Source organism: Passer domesticus, unplaced genomic scaffold, assembly GCF_036417665.1.
Source record: "Passer domesticus isolate bPasDom1 unplaced genomic scaffold, bPasDom1.hap1 HAP1_SCAFFOLD_102, whole genome shotgun sequence".
NCBI classification, from domain to species: Eukaryota; Metazoa; Chordata; class Aves; order Passeriformes; family Passeridae; genus Passer; species Passer domesticus.
Window position 1 is genome coordinate 40,018 of NW_026989903.1, and position 19,046 is coordinate 59,063.

Sequence of the window (19,046 nt, forward strand, 5' to 3'; positions counted from 1 at the left end):
CTCAAGGCACAAAATCCAAAGGCTGCTTTTACATGACGGACAAAATGACACCAAAGACGCTGCTACCCAAAGCGGGCACTTACTGGTGTTGTTTGCTCTGGCTGTGGGCTGACAGCAGGACCAGATTCATTGGCACCTTCCTCCTCTTCAGCCTTTTCCTCGGGTACAGAGGCAGCCAGAGCAGGTGCTGACGCTGCCCTTGTGCTCTGTGGACAGACAGCAGCATGAGGGACAGGAAGAACCTGTCATTCACCACCTTACCTATATTCAGCTACAGGCCCCGCTGTAGCTCAGCTCTTCCTTGAGCTACTGACTTTAGCTGCTCTGTGGGGAGGGCCAGGTCCCTGCTGGGGACAGTGCCTCCTCATGTCCTGCAAGCTTGTGAACTGCATCTTTGCACTGCTCTCCTCACAGGGGACAGGGAGCCTGCACAGCCACTGGCCACCAAGGGCCTCACTTGTACCCCAGGAGCATCCAAAGACATCCTAATGCTACCTCTTGTCTCTTGCTAAGACAAATTCACAGCCCCTTTCAGAACAGTAGGAACCTGCTGCCTAAACATGCCTAGTTCCACTCCCCTTTTCCAAGCCTCACTGACTGGGGGAAGGGCTGGAAAGGTTTTGGCCCCCAGCATCTTCAGCCAGGCACAGGAGGTGCTGTCTGATCAGAAACTTGCAGCTATGCTTTGCTCCAGCCACAGCACTACCCAGAGCCGCCACTTACTGATGCTGGATGCTCAGGCCCTGCAGTGGCAGCAGGTGCAGTTTGGGGAGCATCTTCCTCTTCTTTGGCCTCTTCTGCAGGAAGACACGCAGCCAGAGGATCCTCTGAGGTTGGTGTTGGGCTCTGCAGACAGACAGCAGCGTGAGGGACAAGTGACTTTTTCTATGTTCAGCTCTAGACCCAGATGCACTAAGGAGAAATCATCTGCAGGGAAATGGGATTCTTAGTTGTTCCAATTCAAGTGAAAAGGCACAATTAGATGGGACTGCACTCTCTTGTGCAGGAGAAATTCCGTCATGGCTTAAAGCACCAAGCAACCCCACTTTCAGCTGCTTAAAAGCTCTGAAAAGAAACTGGAGAAAACAGCCTGGGCTCCTCCTGCTGCTGCTGCTTTTGCTGCAAAGGGTCTGGACTGTAGTTTCATTCATCCAACCAGGCTGGCACTGGACTGCAACAGGCCCAGCTCACAGCTTGCTCCACAATTGTCAAATGCTACCAAGGCCAGAGGCTCCTTTCCCACTCACCCAAAGACCGGATTCTCTCCAGGCACGGGTGATGTGACCTGCAACACACAAGGGAAAAACAACCAGATGCTGTAAGAAAACTGCCTGTGCTGGGCAAGCCCACAAAAAGTCAACACAAAGACAGAGCATTCTGCTTTCACTACATCACTCCAGCTGCAACCCCTGTGTCACACAGCAAGCAAGTCACCAGCACAAAATATTGCCTGGTGTCTACCTTTTGTCCTCTGTGGCCACTCAACCCATAGAAACCTGAGACTCAGAAAGGCCCAGTGGTTCTGTAACAATCATTGCTTCTGCCCCACCCCACCCAGCAGGAGCTACAGCTCCTCCCTATCCTGTGCTTCAGTTTTCTCAAGAGATTGCATGCAGCAATTGCTATGAGCTCACTGAAAACCATTCCCCAGAAAAGCTTCACCCAAGTGCCCCTTAGCCAGGGTGGCAGTTCTATCGTGACACAGCACAGGAACAGCTCCAGGGTTCGGGAGCATACAAGAACTCCTCTGAAATGTCTATCTCAGAGGCCTTTTCCAAGCTGATTCTGTGACTTCATCACAGAACAAATGGCTCTTTTAGTGTGCAGGAAGTGTCAAGGTCCACAGGCACATGCTGGGATGAGGGAATATAGACAAGAAGACTTGAACTGAGGGACTTTCCCTTAGTCCTGGAGAGCAGTGCACAGCTTTTACAAGGACTCCTGACAAGCTCTCCAACTCTTCCTATCTTAGAAGTTGTCTTCCTTGAGCTAGCAAACTGAGGAGACTCTAAACTCCATAGCCACAGGCTGTGCCACGGGAGGAGTGAAGCCCCTGCAGGCCACATTACAAATGCTGCCCACTCCTCACTGGCTAGAGACACCCCCTTCTTGGCTGGAGCTGTTGACAGCGGCTTGACCCAACCAAAGGCCTCTTTGTGGCATTTTGGTTTCCATATGCTGCAACATCTACTTACGTGCCAGGTGGGTGAGAAAGTACCCAGAATAAGCCACGGAAAAAGCCGCGCAAACTGCAGCACACACTCCCTCCATGGCTTGAGCAGCGCTGCTCAAGTCTGCACCAGACAACGCCTGTGGGGAAAAACAAAAATACTCCAAGTCCTGCTGGCAGAGACCTCGTCGATCAGCAGGTTCACCTTCAGTGAGCGTGCCACAGAGCTGCTCTGCACACTGAGCCCTTCCGGGCCTCGGCACAGCAACTTTGCCTTGACAACGCCGGGATGCGGCCGCTGACATCACAATAGCAGCCGCCCTAGGCTGGATTGTGAATTCATGCATAGAACCAGACCTGCTCTACACCTAATGCCAAAAAAAGCCTGCAAAGTTCTCCTCTGCTACAAAGCAACATAAAAAGCCCTCCTAGTTCATCACCTGTTGCTCAAGGCATGTAAGAGTAGAAACACACTGAGCCCCTAGAGCCCACACAGAGAAGCTGAGCACTGAGAAGGGACCAGGATGTGAGGAACCACATTAGTGGTCTTTGGCCACTATTTCTGCTGAGCAAAAACCAGAAGGCTGGTTTCTTTGTTCTAGAAATCAGAAAAAAAGGAGAAGCACTGCTTTAATTACATTTAAAGGTTTCTCCTAGGTACAGAGACATGGTCATGGATCTTTCTGTATATATTATATATATATATATATATGTATGTATGTATGTATATTATATTATTCAATACTATATATTAAAAAAAATTTACATCATAGCCACGGGTGTGATTTCAGCAGGGAAATGCCATGACAGAAAATGCAAGGAGAATCGTTCTGTCTGACTCACTCTAGCAGGGAGGCCTTGGGACCAAAGCACCACCACCATTTTTTCCCCCATTTTTCTCCTTCCACAATATTGCTCAGGAGGCGGGGCTGAAATGGGTGGCACGGAAGTGGCAGCTCTGACACACAGCTGAAACCATCAGGGCCAGGGTGGCATGTGGGACTGTTTTTCTGCTCCAGCAGAACCAGGCAAGCCAGAGTGGTGACACTGATCCCAAGTGAGTCCAGCCAAGCCAAGTGGAGCCCAGCAGGGTGGTAGGAAGAGGCAGCAAAGCGGCAGATCTCATTCCCACACACATGCCCAGCATGGCAGACTGATGGCAGTGGCAGTGCCAAACAGAGCTCTGCAGGGACAGAGAGACACCCATCACCATCGCCACTGCCACCATCCCTGCTGCAGAGAGGGAGCAGGAAACTGCCACTGCAGGTGCACAGCTGCTCCAGGCAGCACCAGCAGCCCCCATCTACCATCAGAACCATTCTGTAAGCCCTCGCCATCCTGTCTTTGTTCCAGGGGCCCCATGTGACACTTCACCTTTGTTGCTTAAGCCATTACTCCTTTTGCACAAGTTTCTTCTTATTGTTGTGCACTGTGTTTTTTTTTCCTCACTACATTTCTAACTTGAACATTTTCAGTCTTTCATCTATTGTTTTTTTCCGTTGTTCCCCTCAATTTTCATGAAGAAGGGGAGAGAGGAGAGGCTTTACAAGGACTACCTCAAGAAGAGGACATAGAATGGAGGGAAGGCCTTAGAAAGAATAAACAACCCTCATGCTGCCGCTTTTGCAAGGAATAAATGTCCAAGTTTCTTAATATCCAGACACGTGTGGAGTCTTGACAGCCAAGAAGCACAGGAACCTGGACACCTTGTTGTGAGAGACTAGAGGAGATTGCTGGCTCAACACTTTTCAGGGGCTTGTATGTGGGGAAGGGGGCAGATCAAGGCTTGCTCTGGTGAGGCCATGCCCCACTCGGCACACCCCACACCCCCAGGCCTGTATCCCAGCCCAGCAGCAGCCACTGATCCCTGGCACACCAGAGGCAATGCTCCTCACCTGTGTCTGGAGCCCCTAACCCAGCTCCTAAATGGCCAGGTGCGTGGGAGCCCCATGTGGGGGAAGGCCCCAGGAGAGCCAAAGGCTATTTACCTTGGGATATGTGGCCACCACATGTCTTGACCCTACCTCTTCTTGGAATTTCTATCAGCTGAACACCACTGGAACCAGGAGTGATAGCTATGTTGGTTCCTTTCTGTCATTCTCTCTTTCTCTTTCTTCTCCCTTTTCCCTGCTCTTAGATGTTTGAGTAATTTAAAATCTTAACAGGCTTAATGATCTAAATCTAACTCAATTAACACATTTTGTTTGGTTGATTGGGCTAAGTTAATGCTTTGTAAAATATTCTCTGTTATGTTTAATTTTTTTACCTTTCAAGTTCTCTGATTTTTGAAAGTTGACAGTGAAGGGTTTTTTGTTGTTCCAATCTCTTGAGAACATCTCGTCAGTATTTTTCCTGCTTTTCTATCTCAAGAGTACAGGAACAAGTTTAAGTCCTTTTACAGTGTCCCACAGAGCAACATTTTTGGGGCCTTACATTTTAATTGGCACAGCAGGCAGGGTACTCTTGAGGTGACTTGAGCCTTTTATACAGCAGTAAGTGCTCGTGACATAATAAAGGAGAAATAAATTTTCAGTCAAAGCTGCTCTTTTCTGGCAGGAAAGTAATGGATTTGCACCCAGAAACTGATCTGAACTGCTCTCCACTGACACACTTGCTAAAAGCTTACATAGAAAGCTTGTCCAGCCCTAAAGAGAGATGGGGACGGAGAGAAACTAGCACCATCCACAGTTTCTTCTCGAGAAAACATGAACTTTTTTAGAAGAAAATTAAAAACTCCCAGTAAAGGACCATGCCTGGTATCCATATGCATGGAGGATTGACTCAGAGCTGTATGGTGCCCATCAGCTGGAAAAGGAGCTTGTCCTGGGTTGACTATATGATGCTTTTATCCCCAATCGTCTTGTTCTGTTTATACAGAATAATAAGTTTTACACCTTTAAGACTCTCTTCCAGACAGTGAAGAGGGGAGGGAAGAAGCGCGCAGTTTGTTTTCAGACTGCTCTCACTCCTCCACATTCCTGCTCCTGGACTGTGTTGTCTGCGGATGGACAGACAGCCGGACAGAGCTCCTTTTTTTCCTTTTCCTTGCTTTTAGTTAGTTTTAGCTAGCTGAGGCAAAGAAGTTCTCCGGATTGTGATTTTTTCCCTTTTTTCTTGGACCTGTTCAAGCCTGCTCTGGACTGAACACCCAGAAGAGCACCGGCAGCTCCACCTGTGGCCCCCTGGCCGGGCCTGGGCCGCGGCGTTTCCAGCACCAGAGACTGGTCAAAGACTGAGTGAGCCGAGCTGCAACCCAGGGAGGGGACTGTTCTGAGTTTGCTTTTCCTTGGACTGTTTAATATTGTTTTATTGTTTAATATTGTTTGGGTTCTATTGTTTAATAAACAGGTTTCTTTCCACTTTTTCTCCAAGGAGATATCTTCTCCCGAACCGGTTGGAGGGGGCAGGGGCAATTGAATCTGCTTTTGTAGAGAAGCCCCTTTGGGGGTTATCTCCCAAACTTGCCCTAAACCAGGACAGAGCTGCATCAGCTGAAAATTGCTGTGCCTGAAAGAATAGCCAGCCTCAGGCCAGAGCAGGAATTGAATGCCAGGATGAAGCCAGCCCCCAAACCATGAGAAACCAGTGAAACACGCTCCTCCAAAGCCAAAGAGCTTTAGAGTTGCAATTTAACACTGCTGGGGAAGGCCTGGAAGCAGGGTTTTCCAGACTCCAGGAACAGCCAGGCCTCCCTGACTGCAAGGTCAGCCCCACAGCCCTTGGGAGGGCTTTAGTGCCTCAAAGTCCAACCCCGCCCCTAACCCTAAACTCTCCCCACCCCTACAAAATACCGAGGCAGGATGCCCCAAAAGTGATGTCACCTTCCTCTGCTCCCTGGAGGAGAGGTTCGGCTCTGCAAAGCCAATCTTCTTCCCTCCTTCTCATCCCAAGCCCTTCCTGCTGATAAAGAAGGAATTGGCTTATCAGGATGCAGTGTCTGCAGTGATACCTCATTCTGCAACAGAAGTGGTAGAATTACATGAGAAAATTAGAAATGATCCCAAAGAAAATGAAATGGATAATGTTTTGTGAATTTGGATTGGGGGAATGAAATACATCCTTTGGAGAAGGAAGCACATGGTGAAAATCCCTGGTCTTTTGCCCGGGGAACAACCTGTGATGTGACAAGTTTGGACCCCTTGCAGGGGAGAGAACCCCATGCGATGCATGAGAAACAGCTGATGCCCGTTGACCTTCTTCTGTGTTATTGTAAGTTACTTCAACATTTAAGGATCAAAACTGAGAAAACAAAATCTTGGCACCACCTCCAAAAAGTTATGGTTGTTGATAGAAGGTGGTGGATTGAAGTATCTCCAGAGGCTCTCTGGAAAGAAAATGGGGATTAAATGGGGACTCAGTTTCCCTGGATTCTTAATGAAGCTTTGCAAACTGCTCCTGCCCTGCCTCCTTCTGGCAGCCCTGGCTATTGAGCCTTGTCTGCCACCAGAGGCTGGAGGCTGAAATGCTGCTGCTAGAGCATAACCCTTAGGAGAAAATGCTTTTATCATCAAAAAGTTTGATGATAGTGCAAGTTTGTTGTTTTGGTCTCAATAACAAGCCTGAATGTTCAAGAACATCCTCACTAGTCAGGAGACTGGGTGTACATCCAGACCTGGAATGGAGAGCCACTTAACCAGAAGTGGAAAGGACTTTTGATCCCATGGCTGTGAGATTTACAGCTGGACACTCCTAAATTATGTGATTAAAGTCAGCTCTGGACACATGGAATTCTATTGGACAGTCCAGTAAATGTAACTCTGCTGCAGAGAAAGCTGCAATGGAACATTTCTAAAGTGAAAAACATTAAATGGTTTCTCTTTCTGCCCATTTCCAGAGCAGTGTCCCTGGTATGGCAGCAAGGCTGTTTGTTCCTGAATTAGTCAACCATCCTAGCAGGACCATGTACCTAATGACTACAATAGCAAGTATGGCCTTGAGTGCCAGAGGGGTAAGAGACCAAGAAAGAAAAGAGAGCTATGTCTGTAGGAGTGTGCACCCTAATGGCAGAGTGGCAAAACTAGCCTTTGTCCCCCAGAAAAGGAAAGAAGGCCAGAAGTTTCTCTCAAGGATTAGGTGAAAAGCCACCTCATGGGACCTCAGGGACTTCACCAAATACTTGAGGACATCTAATTGGATAGAAGCCAAAAAGTCCCGCTTGATCCATCAGAGAGAAAAAGAAGAGAAGAAAAGAGCTAAGTGCTTTTGTGAAGTGTTTTTACCAGGAGCGGACTGCTGCACCTGGCTCGAGTTTTTCTCTTTTTTATTATGCCTTTTATTAAACCTTTTTGTTTCTAACACTGCAGCAGAAGTCATCCTGCTTATTTTATGCCCCCAAAGTAATAGATAAGCTGTCCTTGGGTGTATTATATTTCTTTTGAGGGCTTATGAGACCTGGCTAAGAAAAAGAAACATAATAGAGCAGAGCTGGGCAGCAGCTGGGGGTACTACAGTGCACTCACAGCCACCTGCCAATGCAGCTAGCCAAAACTAAAACAAGCAAACAGAAGCAAAACCAAACAGACCAACCCTCAAATAATTTTTAAAAATTAAAAAAAAAAAACAAACCAACAACCAAAAACCCAAACACTACAGATGCTTGGCCTAATAGCCTGGTTACTAATAACATAAGAAAACAACTATTAAAGATGACACCTGGGACACCAGCTGGCCAGAGCCAATTCCCAGCTATCCCATAATTTGCCTTTCTGTGCAAGCACAGAAGTTTCAGTTGCCCACTTTTCAGAGAGAGGAGCCTGCCAGACCAGGTTGAACATTCAGCAATGTCCACTTGAATGATCTAAAGCTTCCAGTCCAGAAGCCCAAGCTTATGAAGTGTGATTCTTCCTTTAATTTCCTAGATTCAAAACTGATTCTTCAGATCTACGCATGAGACAGTTCTCCAGATCTACTGAGGACATGGAATGGTTTGGAAAGCAAACTAAGGAACAAGGCAAAAAAACAAATTTTACAGGACCAGGCAGAAAATGCTAAGAGGAAAAAGGGCAATTGTGTTTTTATTCCATCCTTATTAGCTATAACTTGCAATTGCTGTGGGGTAGTTAAGAGTTTATTCAGGTTGACAATTTGAGTCAAAAGTTTATTTCATTCCTGAAGCTGCAGACTTGAAATGCTTCAAGTTCTTACATCCCAGGGGAATCCTGTATGCAAAATACTTGAAAACACATTTTTTATCAGAAAGAAAAAGAGATTTAAGCATTGTTGCAAGTGTTTTATATATTCATAGAAATCTCAAACTACTAGGTTAATTCCTGAAACTATTTTTATCTTTTGCTCTTGTGCTTATTGTTGTCTTATTCCATATTCTCTTACTGCTTGTAACCCACACTAATCCTATCTCACTGCATGCAATAATAAAGCAAAGAATTACCTAAGGGATGAAAAGAAGGCATTCTTCACTATCTTGCATAAGGAGGAAAACAGAACATTTCAAGGACTTCAACAACTCATTTCTCTGAATAGGACCAAAGAAATAAAAGGCAGCAAGCTTTAACCACTCCACAAATTCCAGCTCAAGTAAGAAGCTCACAAAGGGCACTAAGGCAGGGAGACATGTGGACACATGCACACCATCACTTCATCTGACAAAAATGAACGTGTTTCACAGCACCAGGCAGTTCATAGAGCCAAACTCCTTCTCCAGCCTCATGGGAAAGCAGTGTCAAGGCACAGGAACTGGGAAGTGTCCCAGGGTGCAGAGATAATGCTGCCAGCATTTGAGCCTGCAGCACTGGCTCAGACACACTGACGTTCACCTGTGAAGAAACTGTACAGCAGTTTCTTCACACTGCTAAGTTTCATGGGGCTGGCTGTATTTTTCACAGCAGCCACTTCAGTACTGGACTGGTGTAGTGAAAAGTTCTGGAGTTCTGTTTCCTCTCTTGTAAATTCCTATTTCTCTTCTTCTTTAGGACACCCACAACTTGAGACACCTCAAGAGGCAGCATTGAATTGCAAGCAGTTCCCAAAGCGAGCTTGTAAAATATGCTCCGTGTTTAGATTATGTAATATGGGGATTTCAAAACTCTGTATTTCCAAAAACCGTTATTTTTCCAGTTAAAAATGCCTGTCAATTAAAAAGCTTAAACGTGGCCAGTTTTAACTGCAGAGGAGAATACTCTCTGTCCCAGACCACCACCCAAACACACCCTTGGTTGGATACAGCTCTTGGACCTTTTGGGTAGCTTGACTACAGAACTCAAACATCCAAGAACAGGGGTACAAATACAAACCCTTATGTAAACATCTGGAAGCAACTAGGAAGTTGGTGGGTTGTTCTCATTCTGTAGGAAGAATTAACACAGCAGTAATAGAAATCACCTTTCTCCAGAAGCAGCTCTCACAGCTAGCACACTTCAGACTGCAGCACAAGCAGTTCCTAGGTGTGGAATCTAGTTGTTACATGCCACCAATAGCATGTGGAACTGCTGCAGGAAAACACCACAGACAATTTTTCTTCTTTTTTTCTTTCAGTTCCAAAGGGAGTCATAAAACCTGGCTGGCTGCCTGGGTAGCTATGTTAACACTAAAAACACTGACCAGGAGAAATGATTGCAATCACACCACTAGAATCTTTCCCGGAGGAGGGCAATCCTACAGATCAGTGCATGGTCAAATTGGCCCCGAATTCTCATCATGTCCATCTACTCTGGATACCCTTACTGGGATTTTTGTTTCTCAGCCATCACAGAACTCACAGCTGAGAAAAAGAGAAAGAAACAAGAACAGTCCTTGGGTAAGGGCAATGCTGGACTGTCAGGAACTAAAAATAGTTGATAGCATCTGTATCAGGCATTGTTTTTTTACTCTCTACCAGCGTCCATTTCAGGTATCCTGATAGCATGATTTAGGATTTTGCAGCTAAATACAATGGGCTGCAATTTGAGACGCCTACAAAAAATAAAACCTTATCAGACTGGTTTTTCACCTAGGTGACAGGTGCAGATTAGAAAATGAAAGGGCCTAGAGATAATTTTAGAAAAATATAGTATTTGCATCAGATTCCAAGGGGATAGAGATATTGGAGCAGCAAGGAAATGCTCCCAGAAATGTTTGTCTAGCCTGAAGAGACCAGCTAGCCAGAGGAACATGAGAGAGCCACTTCTTTTAAAATGTGCACATTACTGAATGCAAGATCCATTGGCCCTTTCAGCTTCTGTTTGCAACAAAAAGTAAGATATTAACTTGTGTTTATGAAGACTATAATTGGACTTCAATGTTGTTGAGATACTCTAAGAGCAAAATACAAAGAAACTGCATTCCATGCCAGTAAATGCAGCATTTAGAGTAGCAACTAAATAGTCCTAATTAAATGTTAAATGTTAACATTAACATTTATTTAAAGAGTTAAAATGTTCAGTTCTTCATAAATGCAGTACCTAAACCAGTTAAATCCCACCTACACCCCAGACATCCACCTATACCTGCTTGTGTAAATTGTATTTCCACTCCACTCCCTATCTCTTCTCTCAGCACAGTCCTCAAGCCCTCAACCAGGCACAAGCCAACTTCTCACCTGGCTGTCAGCAATTACCAAGCAGCTGTTGGTAATTACCTGAGCACCTGCCCCACCCACAGCAGCTGTGCAGGTCCCTGACTGCTGGGAGAACAGGCTTGCAATGCAGACCTGACACCACACCAAAAAAAAAAAAAAAAAAAAAAAAAAAAAAAAAAAAAAAAAAAAAATTATTACAACCTTTCTGAACAATTTCAAACTAATAAAAGATCAGGACATAGAGAGAGACTTGTTTATTCCCTTGAAGAAAAAGTTTATATCCTTCTCTGTAAAGGGAAGTCGCAGCTTCTTTTTTGAAGCAGAATCATGTGTTCTGAGCCCACTTTCCTTCCTCGTTTGTCCCTGCTCCCCACGAGGCCACTCACTAGGCATATATAGAAATACCTGTGTCTGAAAACACATCTACATGAGTGCATGACTTGCACTGCAGCAGTTGAAGGCATTGTTTTTATTGCACAAAGATCACAAACCTCTTCTAGAAGAACTGCAGAGTTCTTACTATGGAGCTGTAAGAACCCTGCCAGCACATCTGCTGCTAAAGCAACAATTCCAGCTTTGCAGTGGCTTAAGCGGGCTGAGACAGAAGTGTTGCTCCATCAATGCATAAACCACAACAAAGCAGTGGGGACAAGCCTTTGTTCCAAGTGTGACTGAAGCTTTGGGAAGCAGGTTTGCCTGCAGAGGGCACACAGAAGCATGACACCTTTGCCTCCTGCGCACCTACAATTTCTACACCATCATTGTCACTGCTCGGGTGACTGAGCAAACTGGCAGTGTATGACAGATTGTCTGTCATGTACAGAAAGTCACAGAAAGAAGAAGGGAGGGAGAAAACAGGGAAGATGACAATGCAAAAGATGTTGAAGGAGTGTGGCAAGGATTGAAGATTAAGAGACAGAAATAAGAAGAGACCATACCCCTTAGCTGTCAAGTGCTGAGGGGAAACTGCAAGTACTTGCATATTTGAGCTCACCACTTGGACTTGCATGCCTTGTCCACATTAACATTATTTCAATAATTTTGCTTCCTGGACAAGCTGCCAGGTCCCCAGTACCAGTCCTACCTCCCTTCCAGCAGTCTCTCTCTGGGCAGAGTCGAAAATAGATCAGGGATTACCTTTTACTCCACAAGCATTCAAGACAGCCAGAGAGCTTCCAGGAAAAAGGCCATAGTGAGTGCCCAGGACAAAGAGATTTTAAGCAAGTGGAAGAAGGAGGTATTGATTGAGGATCACAGTTCTGTTGAGGTTTAACCTTTCAAAGGTTTGTTTCTTTTGAAAGAGAGATTTTTGGAGCTCCCTTGAGTTAGCAATATGAATTAAGCATTTAAATTTTAGCTTGCAGAATTATGTGTTGAATTTTAACCTTTTACTTAAGAAACCTCTGTCATAGTACAAAAAGAATAGAAAAATGCAAATTTCAGAAGCTTCTTGCATAAAGAACAATACTGGGAGAAGACCAAGGATGCAGAAACCCAGATAAAGGGGCTCCTCTGTCTCCAAGCTCATCAAGACCGACAGACGTACTCAGATAAGCACCAAGGGACCAAAGCACACGTACAAAGGAGAAAAGTTCAAAGGTTCAGCCATAAGGATGACCAGAATCTTCTGCCTCAGAGACCACCAAAGACTCCTATGTGACCCCCACCATGAACAAGGCATGCTCAGAAGGGCGTGGATCTAATTATCATGCCAGGCGAGGACAGGCGGGGCCAGGGGTTGAATATGCATGAAAAGGTTGAGCAAGGTCATGTATATGGAGCACCTTTGTGAGTAAAAGATGGGGCTCAGACCAGGGCTCAAGGCACAAGTTTTCAGGAGAGCTATCTCGATTGTGCCGGGTGCTGACAATGCAGACCCACTTCATAACTACATCAGGTTGTGGAGTCTATTTATTCCACAAATGGCTTCACTTTTCTACTGAAAACTGCAGGTGAGAAAGCCCAGGCAGAAAAGGGAAGGAGAAGCCACGTAAACAAACCCATAGCTCTATACAAGGACAGAAGCAGATTTCATCTTCACCAGGCTCAAGAGACTTGAATTTGCTCTGGCATTCTTCACATTCATTCTCCTGTGGAAGAGCGTGGGGCTCCCATTACCTGAGAGGAAACGCGCTCTGATCCTGGCTCAGGCACGGGCTGTACAACCTGTGGCCAGTCCCGTGCTGGTGTGGCTGGAACAGCTGCACTGTGCTGTGAGCTCAGGAGAATGGAGCTGTAGCTGCTGCCACCCTTGGCTGTGTTTGGGAAGCAGAAGGTAGGAACATCAGTCATCTGTTGTGTTTGACTTTATTGTTATTTAAGATTGTAGTAAATACTGAGCATGAGCTGGGGTGCAGATTGTAATTGCACCTACCTCACTGGGGGCTCCTGGGGAAGCAGTTTCCTTGAGAATCAAGCTCCTCTCCTCCAAAGGCACTTCCCCAAATGTCTGCATTTCCCAGAGAACACCAACACACGCATCCGAAACCCTGGCAAGGCTGAATTACTTGTGCTCCTTGCAGCACAGGCACTCCAACTCAAACTCATCTTCCTACCCGCAGCTCTGTGTCGCTTCCTTCCCCATGCCCACGTGTCGCTTTGGGCGCGCAGCCCCAGGCCCCTACAAACACGAGCTGCCCGCTGCCTCTGCACGTGCCTGAACTCCTGCCTGCGCTCACGGCAGCAAAACCAGGCTGTTCCCAGCCAGGGAGCGGAGCCCTGTTCCCGCAGGAGGCTCTGGTCAGCCCCTTGCAGGACGCTCTGCTGTGCACGCAGCACTTCTCCTGCCCGCCCAGAACGCTCCTGGCACAGCAGAGCACAAGCTGGCCGGCTCTGGGCTCAGCACACCCCAAACACGGGCACAGGAAGACGCAGCGGCTGTTTTGCAGCCATGCCCAAGACAGCTGGGAAGGGTTCCCTGCCTCTGGTCTCACTTGGTTGGCTTTCTGAGTGGGCCTGAGGCAGGGGCTGCGATTCCTCACTTGTGGGGAGAGCAGAGCTGCCAGAAGCGCACCCAGCCTGCAGGCACTGCCTGACAGCGCTGCGGCCACTGGGACGCTCGCGCCTCTGAGTCACAGCCACTGCACTGCTGCTGCTGCTGCTGCTTCATTTGCTTTGAGGCACACCCAGAGCTCACTGTTAGGCCACCATGGTCTCTGGTTCTGCCCTCTTCCTCTCCCTGTGTATGCATGGAGCATTGCTGTGCTTTCAGGAAGCTCTTGGGGAGAACTTCCAGCACCGCAAGCTCCTCTGCCCTCGGTGGATGATCACCATGGAAGAGCATACTCAAGCTGGCTCTTCTAAATCCCAGGGTCCTTGTTCCCTTCAGCATGCTCAGCATGACCTTCAACTCCACGGTGCTGTGCAACTGGAGCAGCAGGACAGAGACCTTTGCAGCCTGAGCTGCCCTTGTTCCTCTCTGCCCGTGCAGAGACAATGGCATGGAAGAGAACGGCAGCAGGGCCCTGCGTGTCCCCGGGCTCAGGATTTGTGCTGCTTCAGCTCCATGGACAGATCCATGAGTCAAATGAAAAAGATAAACTGTTTAATGAGGGAAGGCAAAGTGAAGGGGTGAGCTGGGAGGCAAAAAAAGTGGATGGGCAGGGCCTGGGGCCTGGAGGGAGGGAGCTGCCAACAGGGAGGGAGAAGGCAGGAGCTCCTGGAGCTTGCCACAGGCTCAGCTGTGACCAGCAAGAGCTGGGCCTGGAGCTGCAGGTGGTCCCCTGTGCTCTGCAGGTGCTCCCATCTTCAGTGGGAACTGGGGGTGGCGAAAGGACACCGGTTCTTCTGATCCTGCAGACGAAGTTCAGCAGATCTCCTGGACACAGACAGCAGATGGGACATGTGGGAAGCAAAGGGAACACTGAGTCAGTATGGGGACGTTTCCCTTGGCAGCAGCTGCACTACCATCAGGGAAGAGGAAATGTCAGATCCTCCGCAGGAGGGTCAGAAAGAGAAAGCAGCCGAGCGGGCCGGGCTGTGGTGAGCACCCACGCCAGCCTCAGCCCCACCCTGCCTCCCCGGCCCTGGGGCCTCACCCGGGCTCTCTCCAGGCTGGCAGCAGCAGGGCCCCGCTCACTGCTCCTGCTGCTGGCCCTCAGCTTCTCCCTGCTGGCTCCTGGCAGTCTCCTGCTCTCCTCAAGGTCTTCATTACAGCTGTGGCAAAAGTGGAAGCTCTGGAACTGGTTCCAAGGCCTGGCAGAGCTGCAGTCCCAGAGCCCTCTGTGCTCCCTGCTGGCCCCTCCATCCCCTCAGCCCCGCCATGCTCTCAGCAAACCCCCAGCCCCCTTCAGCTTCTTCAGCCCCTCACAGTCCTCTCACCTCCCTCAGTCCCTTCTGACTCATCCCATCCCTTAGACCCGCCACCCCCTCAGCCTGTGCCACTTGCCTGTCACCTCAGTGCCACCATGGCCCTGGGCTGCCCCACAGCCCTCAGCCCCAGCAGCAGCTCAGGGTCACCGTCCCTTCAGCGCCACCGCCCCCTCAGCCCCCTCAGCCCCCTCAGTCTCACCGTCCTTCAGCAGCTCCTCAGGGGACAGTGCCTGGGGCCACCGGCAGCTCCCAGCGCTCCAGGGACAGCCGGGGCTGGAACTGCTGCTGCGCCCGGCCCGGCCGCCAGCTCGGACCCAGCCCAGGGAGAGGGGACACAGGGGGCACAGGGGGAAAAGCAAGAGGTGAAAAAGGCAGCCGAGGGGGAAAGAAGTAAAAATGCATCCTAGACCTACACCACATCAATCTATTCAGTTAAACACTCATATTCCTCTTACTATATAACTGTGCACATTTATAAATATAACTTCATACATATATATATTTTTTACTCTACTTATATATAAATTTAACTTTGAAAATCTATAAATATAATTACATCTATAGAAATAAAATTCTATCACTTTTGAAACTCTATACATATCCACATTTAACTACACAGATCTACAAATATATGGACATATAAACAGAACATAATAATATATAAATAGAAGTATAAGCATTGATAAATAGAACCATAGAAATCTATAAATGTATCTACAAACAGAGGAATTCTACCTGCCCAATTGTCACAGGCTCTCCTCTGTCTCTTCCTGCCATGCAGGGCAGCCCTCCTGGAGATGTTGGTCAGATGGCATCTGGGAATCAAAGGGAACATTGAGTCAGTACTGGCCTCTGTGCACCTTTCCCTTGGGCAGCAATTGTCCTTCTACCAGGGACTGTCAGAGATGGCCTGAAAGGCAGACTCTCACTTGGCAAGTTGAAGCCTGCTCTTCAAAGAACAGGGATCATTCCAAGTGTTCAAAAGTGTGTTTCCAAACACTGAAGTATCTCAATAAAGTCTCAGCCCTCACAGTGCAAAGGGCACCCACGAGAGCTTGAAACACAGACAGCCCCAGCTGCCACAAAGAAGCCCAGCCTTATCTTTCTCTGTGCTGACAGAGAGACCTCAGTCCCCACTGAAATGGCTGAAGCTCAGGGCTGCTGGCAGCTGAGTCATGAACCAGATCCATTACCTGGCATCTACAAAGTGCCCTCTGCAGTGAGCAGCAGCTGCTCCAACTCGACTATCAGCTCTGGCAGGAAGAGCTGGGAGGGACAGAGCTCCCCACCAGGCCTGCAGGCTGCACCAGCTTGGCTAAGGAACGGATCCAAAGTGCTCCCTCTGTCCTCTTAGGTCTCGCTAATCAGGGCTCATTCAAGCTTCTCCTTTTTTTACTGGATTTACTGTGATTTTTCAATCGGTTGGCTTCTGATGCTCTGCTCCTTGCTTTGCTTGTGGGTCAGGACTGATACCAGCAGACTGGTACTACTTTTAGGCAGTGATTTGGACTTCCACCCTGAGTTTTTACTCCTCTTTTTATCCCCTGTTCCTTCAAGAGTCGCTCAGCCTGGCCTCCCCTGTCATCCTGCAGCAAATTTATCTACGGACATCAGCACAAAATTGGGACACCCAGCTTGGTGACGCAACTCCTACCAGGTCAGGTTTATTCCCTGCTCTCTGACACAGCAGAGGACTCAGTGTCACAGCCTCTGGAGAAGCATGGAGGGCATGGAACTCAGGGAAGTTGTGCCGGTGCAGGATTTGAACTAAAGGCCCCAGGCAGCACCAGCCCTGCTCAGAGCAGCCACCTTAGACCTCTCTGAACCAAAGTGGGCTCTGTCCTTACCAGGCTCCTCGGGCTCTGGGGAACTGTTCCTGCAGCTCTCGGTGCCAGATGAAGTCTCCTCTGCTGCAGCTCTGTCCACAGGCTCCCCTCCTGACGATTCAGGGGCAACACCAATATTGTCCTGAGCAGAAGCACAGAAAGAAAGGAACCCAAAGATCACTCACTATTTTGCTGGAATCACATCAGGGATACAATAACTCTCCTTCTCCACTCCCAAAGGACATGGAGCACAGGGGGAACACTGCCCACACGGTTCACATGACAAACCTTTTAAACTCAGAATGTGGGTGACCAAGGTGAAACTGAAGCTCTTACAAAATGATCTTTGGGACAAAACATGAACACAGAAAACCAGAAGACACCAAGTGAGGGGATGTGGGGGAGGTGCCCTCACACTCTGACCCTGGCTTATCTCAGGAGCTGGGAGAAATCAGCCAGCAGAAAGCCAGGGGCTCTCCTGGCTGCCAGCATGGCTGTCAGCAAGGGCAGAGCTCGCTCCCAGCCCTGCCCTGTGCTGCAAACCCACACGCAAGGCACACATTTCTGGCTGGGAGTCCCACCAGCCCCACCCAGCCGCTCAGACAACCCATCACACCGTGGTGCTTTTTGGAGCTCTCTGCTGCTGCCCCATGTGTATGATCCAGGCAAGCATTTACACACCTAGGCTACTTCCAGGATCACATTCATGACCAGTGGCAAAAATGTGTAAATCAGGAGGGCAGGAAAAAAACATCCCAAAAGACAGGAAAAGCCAAACAACCAAGCAGTGTTCCTATTCCACTGAGGAAGTCAATGTCCACAATGAAGCACCTGCAAATTACCTTTGGGCAGAAAGATATTCTCACTAGGACCAGTTCCAAATATTCATTTCTTCTGTGATTCTGATTCCATCAGAATCCTAAAGATTCTAAAGATGGTTCTGAGCCTGCAATGTTTCCTTTTGTTATGGAATAAAATGCTTCTGAAAGCTGCTATGTGTGAGTTTACAGAAGAAAAAAGACATGCCACTTGAGAATATGATATTGGGAAATCCAAAAAATCCCACTCCCCTCCTTGAGTCTGCCCTGCCTCCATCATAAATGTACTGCAGGCACTGGGTCAGCACATGAATAGAAAGAGAGACATTCTTTGGCCAACACACATAATAATCTGCACAAGGACAGAGAGCTGCAGCTCCAGCCCAGCCCCACACACGGCTCTGGGAGCGCCCACACGCCCGGCAGGGCTCACACAGCAGCAGCAGCTGCTGCCCAGCCCTGCTTTGCCTTGGCCTTCCCACCCAAAAGAGGCACAGCCCACATCTGCTGCTGGAACAGGCACCTCTTGCATGCCCCTCCCTGCACGGGACACTTGGCCTTCAGTAGCAATTCTCCAAACACTCTTCTCCTCCTTCCCATCAAACACAGCCTCTTAGAACCTACAAACCATCACCACAAATGCCCCTGTAGGAAGGATTCTTCCCAGGAAAAGGAGCACTCAAACTTGGCCAACACAGGCTCACAACGCTCATCCTCACTATGGGGGGTGGGGGGAGAAGACTTTTAGAAATCTTTCTCTACCAAGAATAATTAAATAACTGAATAATAATGAAGTAAGTTCAATTAAAGAAGCCTTTGCTTCTGAGCCATGTAACAATGTTCAACAGCTCCCACTCCAGCCCCTTTGGTTCCCATCCAGTGGAGATACCTGAGCAGAGGGAGATCTTTCAGACACGGACCTCCTGATCTCCCGAATCATTTGCTCGACTGCAAGGCCCAGATCTGCTGGTGGCCATCCCTCTTCCTCAGGTGCGCTCTGGGCTGAGCTGGAGGCCACTGGTGCTGCACAACCTGCACTGCCTGGTGGAGCGCTGGGGGCTGAAGTGCCTGGGGTAGCTGCAAGAATCCAAACATACTGGATTGGTCATGCTTCACAATGTGGCTCTGGGACACAGAGCTCTATTGCTGCCTTGGATCAAACATCACAGGCAGCAAGCAGGAAAAACAGGCAGAGAATTTTTTGGCCTTCTAGGTTCCCCTTCGTAATACCCTTGACAATTTCTGGCTGAGAATGACAGCCTTGTGGAGAAATACTTCAAACGGTTACTTTTAATTATGTTTGGGAAACACAAGGCTAGAACTCTTTTCCTACCTCGTGGGTCGAAAGCCGGGGACTAGGGCTGCTGCTCCCTGTGCAGCTGCTCCCTGTGCAGCTGCTGGAAGCTGCA

At 48.3% G+C, this 19,046-nt stretch overlaps 2 long non-coding RNA genes across 2 annotated transcripts; both read right to left on the minus strand.

The window, feature by feature from the left end:
• Nucleotides 1-723: 723 nt before the first annotated feature.
• LOC135291691 (uncharacterized) lies at nt 724-2,396 on the minus strand. The gene is made up of 3 exons (XR_010354443.1): nt 2,196-2,396; nt 1,248-1,285; nt 724-846 (listed from the first exon to the last, which is right to left on the minus strand). It is a non-coding gene; the product is annotated as an uncharacterized LOC135291691 (long non-coding RNA).
• Nucleotides 2,397-14,422: 12,026 nt separating this feature from the next.
• LOC135291684 (uncharacterized) lies at nt 14,423-18,726 on the minus strand. Its single transcript, XR_010354435.1, has 5 exons — nt 18,527-18,726; nt 16,841-16,961; nt 15,193-15,808; nt 14,720-14,837; nt 14,423-14,499 (listed from the first exon to the last, which is right to left on the minus strand). It is a non-coding gene; the product is annotated as an uncharacterized LOC135291684 (long non-coding RNA).
• Between the last annotated feature and the right edge of the window lie 320 nt (nt 18,727-19,046).